Source organism: Molossus molossus, unplaced genomic scaffold, assembly GCF_014108415.1.
Source record: "Molossus molossus isolate mMolMol1 unplaced genomic scaffold, mMolMol1.p scaffold_m16_p_13, whole genome shotgun sequence".
NCBI lineage: Eukaryota > Metazoa > Chordata > Mammalia > Chiroptera > Molossidae > Molossus > Molossus molossus.
Window position 1 is genome coordinate 53717627 of NW_023425348.1, and position 10105 is coordinate 53727731.

The 10105-nt window shown below is 46.1% G+C and overlaps 1 pseudogene; it reads right to left on the reverse strand.

Moving 5' to 3' along the window:
* Positions 1–476: 476 nt before the first annotated feature.
* On the reverse strand, positions 477–3086 carry LOC118628620 (annotated as a pseudogene).
* Between the last annotated feature and the right edge of the window lie 7019 nt (positions 3087–10105).

Here is a 10105-nt window from a genome sequence, read left to right on the forward strand (position 1 = left end):
TCTCATGAACAGAGATAAAAACTTATTAAAATTCCAGCAAATTAAAGCCAGTAAGTATGTGAACAAGATAATACATCATGACCAAGGGAAGTTTATTCCAGGAATGGGAGGTTGAATAAACATTTAAAACAAAATCCATCAATATCGAAAGATCAGTTGACTACCTACACATATTTAATCTTGTTTTTGTATTAGTTTTATTTTGTACATTCAAAATCTTAAATAATATGGAATTTATTGGGGTATACAGTGCCATGTGAGAATATGACATTTTTGCCAAAGAGGTCTTTTCCCTAATATAATTTGTTGAATTAACTGACATCTTCCATTAATTTCTCCCCCGCCCCCCACCACTGGGCCATACAATTTTATTGACAGGTCGGAGGAAGAGCCAGGGATGAGGGCCCCTCCCCTCCTGTGCCCCTACCCAGGAGCATCTCTCTGCTGGAAGCAGGAAGCCCAGGAGGCTGCTGGCCTCAGGCAGTCTTAGTGGTGGCAGGTTGTAGTAGGCGTCCCGGCCCTCAAATAGGCTGCGGTAGGTGGTGGTCTCCTGTTCCAGCCCCGTCTTGACGTCCAGGTTCTTCCGCTCAGTGTCAGCAAGAATGTCACTCAGCTGAGCTTCACACTGCTGGTCAGTGCCTGGACCTGTGCCAGCTGGGCTTCCGAGCGAGCCTCTGTTCCCACCAGCGTGCCTTTCCGGGTGGCTTTCCCACCGTGCTGAGACTGCAGCTCGATCTCCAGACTGTGGAGGGTGCAGCGCTGGTTGGCGACCTCCGTCTTGCTAATCCACACAGTTGCTCCGTGTGGCCAGTGGCCTCCCGATTCAACGCCTCAGTCCAGCTGGTGAACCAGGCTTCAGCATCCTTCCGGTTCTTCTCAGCCATGCCCTCATATTGGCTTCTCATGTCACTCAGGATCTTGGCTAGGCCATTTCCACACTGACCTGGCCACCCACCTGGCCCCCAGGGCACTGATTTCCTCCTCCAGACCTTCCTTCAGGCCTTCCATCTGGTTCTCCAGATGGGTTCTGGCCAGGGTCAGCTCCCCCAGCACCTGTGCAGGCCGTTGATGTCAGCCTCCAGGCTCCTGCGCAGGGCCTGCTCTGCCTGGCAATTGGTTGGGAAGTCATCCACAGCCAGAGGGGCTTTGCTGATTTGCAAGACAGTCTTGGAGTTCTCGGTGGTGGCACCAAGAATCTCGTCCTGCAGCTCCTCGGTGGTCTGGTAGTAGTGTCTGTAGTCCCGGGAAGGCCTGGGTCCCTGCTTCTGGTACCAATCACGGATCTTCCCCTCTAGGTCACCAGTGGCCGCCTCCAGGGCACGCACCTTCTCCAGGCAGGAGGGCAGGTGGTCGTTGAGGTTCTGCATGGTCACCTCGTTGGCCACCAGAAGCCCGTCGGACCCTCCCGGGCACCCATATAGCTGTCGGCTTAGCTTGCAGAGGAGGATGAGGGTAGTAAGTGAGTGGAGGACACCGACATTCCACAGCCGCCAGAGCCCTTGTGGGTGCTGGGGGCGCAGTAGGCACCTCTCTCAGAAGCACATGGTGCCACCACCCAGGTCAACTAGTACTAGGAGGTGGAGAGGAGTTGTGGTGGGCAGGAGAAGTCCCCATTGATTTCTGATGTTTGCTTTATCTTCTTAAGTTACTAATTTGCATGTTTGTACTTTTGCTATGTTAGGGTTTCATAATGTTTACTTTTTTTTTTTTTTTTTATCCTCACCCGAGGACATTTTCCCATTTTTTGTACAGATAGAGTGGGAGGGAGAAAGAGGAAGAGAGAGAGAGAAACATCGACGTGAAAGAGACACATCAAGTGACCGCCATCCACACGACCAACCAGGGCCGGGGGAAAACTGCAACCGAGGTACGCGCCCTTAGCGGGAACCGAACCCGGGTCTCTCCAGACTGCAGGCCGACGCTCTAACCGCTGAGCCAAACCGGCCAGGGTTGTTTACTTTTTTTTATCCTCACCCGAGGACATTTTCCCATTTTTTGTTCAAATAGAGTGGGAGGGAGAGAGAGGAAAAGAAAGAGAGAGAGAAACATCGATGTAAAAGGGACACATTGAGTGGCTGCCACCCGCACGACCAACCAGGGCCGGGGACAAACTGCAACCGAGGTACATGCCCTTAGTGGGAACCGAACCTGGGTCTCTCTGGACCGCAGGCTGACGCTCTAACCGCTGAGCCAAACTGACCAGGGCCACTTTTTTTTTAAATCCCCACCTATGGATATGTTTTTACTGAATTTGGAGGGGGGTCAGGGAAGGAGAGAGAGGAACATAGATGTGAGAGAGAAACATGGATGGATCCATTGACTCCAGTACACACTTGACTAGGATGAACCCACAACCTGGGTATGTGCCCTGACTGGGAATCGACCTGGGACCTTTAAATGTGCCCATGATGCTCCAACCAACTGAGCCACACAGACCAGGGCTAGTTTTATAATGTTTAATAATAGTAGATTAAAAAATACATATTATATCTGGCAAAGCAAAGGATCTCCAACGCTCTCCTTGTAAACATATTTTTCCCAGCTCTTAAATGTATTTGTTGACAGGTAATATATTTACTTGGCTTAAAACTCAAATCATAGAAAAGGGTATACAGATGCACTAAGAGTTACCAGTTTCTTGTGTATTTATCCATAGACTCTTTACACATAAACTAGTCAATATAATTTTTTCTGTTTTAAAAAGTATTTTAAAAAATACATAGTAGCAAACTATGCACAGTCTATGTACTTTACTTTTTCACTTAACATTATATCTTGGAGTTCATTCTATTTCAGGACATAAAAAGTTTCCTCCTTTTTTATAGCAGCAGAGTATACTGTTGAATGGATACCACAATTTATTGAACAGGTTCTTACTGATACATCTTAAGTGATATATATTTATTATACTTTTTTTTTTTTTTACATAGATACAAGGATATCATTAGGATAAATTCTAGAAGAGGAATTCCTGTATTAAAAGGCATGTACACTTATAATTTTTTAAAAATTGCCAAATTGTTCTCACGGAGGCTACGCCAATATACAACACCATCAGCAATGTATGTGTGCCTGCTCACCTGCATCCTTCTCAACTTTTTCGAATTTTTTTAATAATATTTGAGGACTAAAAAAAACAACAAAAAACTTACATTGCCTATTGTTCTAATTCACATTTCTTTCATTATAAAGTATTTTTAGCACTTCTTAACTATTGATTTCTGGAAGTTATCTTTGAGTGTTCATATATATATAGTATTAGTAAGGCATAGCACTGATAAATAATAATTCTGTCTCAGCTCACTTGCTTCTGTTTTAGGCCCTTCTTTATTGCATCGGCCTTAACTTCTAGAACCATATTAAGTAATAATAGTGAGACAGGGTATACTGATTGTAATGGAATAGCCTATAGTATTTTAATTTTAAGTAAGATATTGCTACTCTTTATTATGTTAAGAAATTATCCTACTCCTCCTAAAATTTTAAAAGTAGAAAAAACCCCACACAACAGAAATGATTGTGGAATTTTAGCAAATGCATTTCAGAATCTAGATCTGAGTTCTTTCTTTTCCTTATAGATGAATTATATAATTTAATACATTTCCTAATGTTAAACCATCTTTACATTGCTAGAATGAAGCCTGCTTGGCTATCATAAATGATTGTTTAATGTGCTTTAATCCAGTTTGTTAATTAAAAAAAACCTTTCTATGCATATTTAAAAGTGAGACATGTATTTTTGAATCTGGGGTTTATTTTGGTATTTTTGTACTTTGTATTTTTTAGTATGTACTGTTCTTGATGGGTTTTGTTATCAGGGTTAGGATGACCTCATAAAATAAACCAGGCAGCTTTTCTTCTCTGCTTTTTTGCCTAAATTCCTCTCTGTTCTCCTGGCCCAGGGAGAACAGGGCTGGCCCCTGTTCAGGGCTACTCCAGGACCTTGGTGACCTCCAGCATGTTCCGGCTCTCTTCTTGACTGTCGTGGTGTTGTCTCTGGCATCTCTCTACTTCTCCTTTTGGTCTGACTTCCCAACGTGCTCCCCCAGCATCTGTGCTTCAACCTGGCCTCTGTGTGAACCCAGGGGAGGGGATTTCCTTGGCAGATGGAGATTCTCCACGTGCCCCTCCCACTTCCTCCTGGAGCTCTCCCAGCTGCAGCCACTGGCTCTCCTGGGCTTCTCCTAGCTCTCTGCTGCCCTCGCCTGCCCTCTGGCCACCACGTCTGTCCTTGTCATGGCTTCCGCAGCCACAGCCACTGAAAACGGGCCTCACTTCCACAGGTTCAGTGTTTGTGGATGTCCTGAAGCCCCTGGGAGTTCTCCAGAGCAGCTGGTTCGAAGGGGGTGCTGCAGTGAGGCAGCGGGTTGTCTGGCTCCCTCTGAAGAAAGAGCACGTCAGAAGAGACCAAAATGGGCTCTGCCCTTCAGCGGGGAACACACATCACAGTTCTGCCAGAGGGCACCCCTACGAAGCCCTGGTGTGTTGGGGCAGGACAGCCCTGTGAGCCTCAGAGTGGGGAAGGGGTCACATGAATGTGGTGTCCTCAGAGACAGCTGTGGCCCATGGCTTACACCTCGATACCTCCTTCCTCAATGCTGCTTTGTGTCCTTTCCTGCTACCTGACACAATTTGTATGTCCAGCCTTTCTGTTCAGCTGTCAGCTGTTAAGGACACCAGATGTTAGGCCTGAGCTATGCACTGAATTGTCTGGCTCAGGCTGACACTTTCCTTGCCATCTCCCCTGGAGCCATCTAAGGCCAAGGCCATGTGGAAGCAGTTTCGTAAGTATGTTGTTTATCACTATTTAATCTTACCTAGGGGCTGACAGTATGACATCTACAGTTAGGCATTTTGGGTTTGAATCCTGGCTCTGTCGCTTACTAGCTTTGTGATCTTGGACATGTAACTTGACCTCTCTAAGCCAATGTTTCTCATTTTTAAATTAGGAAATCATAGATGGACTTGTTAGGTTGTTGTGAGATAATAATGCATGTAAAATATTTGGCCTAATGCCCGACCTAGTAACGATTCTATAGATGTTAGTTAAGATTTTTCTTTATCCTGATTGTTATTGTTTATTTATTTATTTATTTATTTTGAGAATCAGGGTCACAACTTAGCTGACACTTAGTGTTCTCTACCATCAACTTTCTGTCTTTCCCGCCTTTCTCCACTGCTCCGTTGCACACTCTATTAATCAGCCAAATTTTACCATCTTTCCTTTGTTCATGCTGTTCCCTTAGATTAACCTCCTCCCTTCTCATTATTATTTGCTGAGAATATTTTCAACTGTCAAGGCCCAAGTTAAACACTATCTACGCCATGGGGAGTTCCTGGCTGCCTCATTCAGGCTTCCTCCTGGAGCATTACCATTGTAACTGTTTTCAGTCAAGAACCAGGAGATGAGATTGGCCCCTGTGAATGAAATTTAATATCAAAGTTCATATGACAAATGCCCTGAGTGTCTATGGACGACCCTCCTTGAGAGCTGATCTCTGAATGTTTCAGGTCTTAGAGGCACTGTTAGCTCCAGAATGTCTCCCCTTTGGCGGGGTTAGGGGCAATCTGGTGGAAGGAGAAGCTGGACGTTTTGCTTTGCATGGCAAACACACTCATTTCACTGGCATTGTATGTTTGCTAGAAATGGCTTAGGGGGTGGGGTAGATGGTAATGGACCTGCTGCTGAACCATGGATATTGCCTAATCTGTGAGTGGGCAAATGGAGTCCTTAATCCTAGCCAACAACTAAACCAACTCTAGCCAAAGCTATTCTTAGAAGTGAAATGTGAAAAAAAGTATGAGTTGGTCATGTAAAATCTGCCAGGAGATAAGCCACCTCTAGGTCTCCTTGTGAAAGGCCTGCTGGGGAGGTGGGACCTTCGTCTGGGTTGTGTGGGCTGGGCTGGCTAATGTGAGAGAGAACTTGAGATTCCTAGAACTGGATCTTCTAGTCAAATGAAAGAGAACTGGGACCTAGGCAGGAAAGGACCTTACTTCTCCAGGGACCTCTCAGGTCTGATAAGAGCTTGGCCTTGATCTATCTACTAGGAACCGTGGTCATCTCTAAGAAGGGAGTTGAGTGTTTTCCCCAGGGAACCCAAGGGTCTGGCCATGCTTTGGAGCATACAATTGGGTGGGCACGTGACCTGATGCCTAGGTATCCTCCCCCTGGATGACAGGGCTGGCTGAGGGAGGGGATGGCCCTGTCTGACACACAGGACTTGAGAGATGCCTGCTCCTTTGGACTGCTGTGCGAGGCAGCAAAGCATGAACTGAACCCAGGAGTGATAGAGTGACAAGCAGAGAGCCTTTTAGAGCACAGGCCTGGAAAAGCTTCATTTTGCATAAGCCCAGGCCCTAGGATTCAGCCTAGCCTCTTCCCTGCCTTCTCTGAAAAGTTTGTTCTTATCCCTTGAGGAATCATTAGTGCTGTTTGCCAAATATTCCCAGTTTTCCTCTCTGCCAGGCACATGGTAAGATTACTCTTCTGGGCACCCTCAAGGCTGTCTGTAGCCAAAGTGACCATTTGTGGCCAATGGGCTGTGGAAGGGACACGCATCATTCCTGGACCAGAGCACTTCATTGGCAATACAAGACCCCCTAGAGCTCACTTTCTGCAAATGCTTTGGGCAAAGTTCAAGATGATGGTTGATCTATCAGCCTGGGTTCCCAAGTGAGGAAGTGTGGAGCAGAGCCTCCCACCATGGAGCAGTGGCATGATGGAAAGAGACCTCTGTTGTTACAAAGCACTTACTTCTGTCAACCCAACCTCACTGGAGATGCGGGTCTCTTCTATATTCCCAGGTTTTACTGTCCCAGAGTGATGAAAGACCTGCTTTTTATCTCTCGAGACTTTTTGCCCTCGATTTACTTCTGTTCTCCTCTGTCCTGCTCGTTCTTGTCCTGGTTTCCATCTTTAACACTCATGTCTCTGGGTCCCAGTGCTACCTGTCATCACTGAGTTCCTTCCCAGGGGCCCCGAACATCCCCTCTTGGACCATGAACACAGGGGCTTCCCTCAGGCAAGATTGTAGAGGCTGGAGGAAGAGAAGGCAGAGGGTGTGTTGTAGCCAGCTTCTAAGATGGCCCTGGTGACCCCCCCACCCCATGTAGTCACATCATGTGTAGTCCTCTCCCACTCGGTAATAGTGTAGGTCTGTGTGATCAACAGAATGTGGCAGAAATGGAGGTATGTCACCTCCAAGATTAGGTTATAAAAGATTGCAGTTTTTGTCTTAGTCTTTTTTTCCTCTCTTGATAACTTGCTTTGGGGGAAGCCCTGTCATGAGATGCTATGGAGAGTTCCCTGTGGCAAGAAATTTAGGCCTCTTGCCAATAGCCCTGCGAGTGAATTGAAAGTACGTGCTCCAGACCCAATCAAGCCGCAGATGACTGCAGCTCTGGCTGACACCTTGCTTGCAATCTTAAAGAGATCATTAGCTAGAACCACCTTGCTAAGTCACTCTCAAATTCCTGACCCCATAATAAATGTTTGTTGTTTTAAGCTGCTAAGTATGGAAGAACGCATTATGCAGCAATAAATAACTCATATAAGACAGGTGCTGGGGAGACTGGGTTTGGGATGTCAAAGCCCAGTGTGATCATGATGATAAAGCTTGGCCTAGGCTGTGACCCTTGCTCTGGGACGGATTTGGCCTTTGGGCATGATTGCTGAAGGACCTCTCAGGACAGCACTCAACCCAGGGGAGGAGGGGCAGGAAATATGAACACAGCTTGGTGTCTGTCCCAAGAGACTCACTCAAGCCTGTTTGTGATGAACAGAGAGATCTAAATAAACATCGAAACCACTTTATGAAGAATGTAGCATAGTGACACACTAGCCACATTCCTTTAGAACATCCTTGCTGTGTCACATGCAGAGAGAGAGAGCAGGTGTGACACTAAGATTCCAGCACACCTGTGCCGGTGCAGGGTGCGAGGAGCAGCCTCAGAAACTAGAGCTTGTGGAGTCATGGATGCCCCGGAGATAGGTGAGCAAAGAGACCCCTCTGGGGGGCACAATCCATTAGAGTGAGGGTCGAAGTTATTGAGGGGGAACAATCAGAACGATTGTTGTTAAAGCATCTTCACTCACGCTTATAGCCTTGCAGGGCTTGGGTAAATTTGGAGTTCAAAGGTAAAAACAACAAATGCCATTCTGTTTATTAAATACTTGCTATGTCTGACTTCAAAGTAAATAGTTCATGTGCATCTGATTTTTCAAGCTTTGAAACAATCTATAAGGTAGATATTATTCCCATTTTACAGATGAAGAAACTGACATTCGAAACTTGCTTCCTCTAAGTGCTTTCTCCAAAAGTCAAAGCAGGGGCCACTTGAGCAGATATCTTCCACTCTTTTTTTTTTTTTTTTTTAATATGTTTTTATTGATGTTTTAGAGAGAGAGAGAGAGGAAGGGAGAGAGAGATAGAAACATCGATGTGAAAGAGAAACATTAATTGGTTGCCTCCTGCACACCCCACCGGGGATTGAGCCTGCAACCCAGGCCTGAGCCCTGACTGGGAATCGAACTGGGGCCTTTCAGTCCATGGGACAATGATCAGTCCATGGAGCCACAGCCCGTCTATGTACTCTTAAAGGCACAGTCTTCTGGTTCCCCCATCTGACATGGAGGACCACACTCTGCTTGTGTTCTAAGCACATGTAGATCTGGCCTCTTTGTGAGACAAGTCCCATGGAAGAGAGCCCATGCCATGCCCAGCCCAAGGCTCTTGGCTGCAGGGAACTGATGTACTTTTATCCATGGAGTCAGAAAAATGTGCAGGTAACTTACAATAGCCACTGGCAGGGTGCCTTTGAGGTGCAGTCCGAAGCTCCTGCTCTCCGGCTCCGCACAGATCTGAGCAGGAGACGAGGAGGCAGTCCCTGGAAGCAGTCTCCTTACAACGAACAGAACCCCGAGACTGAGCTTAAGGCAATTGCAAAAGAAGAGATGGGGAGCAACAACGTGGATATGCTTAACACTACTGAACTGAACACTGGAAAAAGGGTGACGATGGCAAATTTTGTGTGATTATTATTATTTTTAACCACAATTAAGAAAAAGGAAGTCTGGGGAATTATCAGCATTTAATAAATGGGATCTGATAGAAGGAAGTGACTGGTCTAGTGAAGTTCGTGTGGATCGGTGTAGGATGTGGGATCAACAAGCTGGAGAAGTGAGTGAGCAGAAATATACTGCCAGGTCATGGCAAGGAAGACCAGGTAAAACCATCACAGAAACTACCTGGGACCAGCACTGCTGAGGGGTTGGCAGTTAATCCTAGGCCCCTCATATGGCCATGTTTGTCCTGTGGACACAGTCAGTTGTCTGTCTGTCTGTTTGTCTATCTATCTATCTATCTATCTATCTATCTATCTATCCATCTACATGCACATATACACCCTATTTATAATGCAATAATGATATCTACATCATCCATATATGTATATATACACATATATTTATATACTGTACACATAATGTAATAATGTATATACATTATGTAATAATAGAATTATACAACCATTGTGTAGTTGTAATGAGTATTGCATGACAATGTAATATATTACATTATGTAATATATGTAAATTATGTATACATATGTATGTATGATGACATAGGATGGTTCAGGTTTTTCAAATGATCCTTTGCCACCTTTACAAAGCCCTGGGTTGCAGAGCCCTTTTGGGTTTGTGCAGGAGGGAGGTCTGCATGCGTGCATGTGTGGGCCCATAGCGCTGCCGTAATCATTCCAGGGCCAAGTGGAAGTCCCAGATGAGCCGCCCTGTTCCTGTCTGTCTGGGTGACATGTTAGACCTGCAGAAGAGTGCAGAAAGCCAGTGAGGCAGAAGTGGCTTGTGTTCCTGATGATCTAGTGGGAAAGTCCAGGCTCTTTTCTGCTCCTGCAGGCTCCCTGGGAGGACAGACTCCCACCCGCCTCTCAGAGACAAGCCTGGTCAGAGACGAGGTAAGTGACGAGTCTGGGAACAAGTCTGAAATCTTGGCTTCTTCTAGAGGTGTGAGGCCTTGGGGCCGAGGGTGGTGCGGTTGGGAGGGAGCTGTGGCTCCGGTTCCCTTGATCCCTGGGAAACAGAAGTC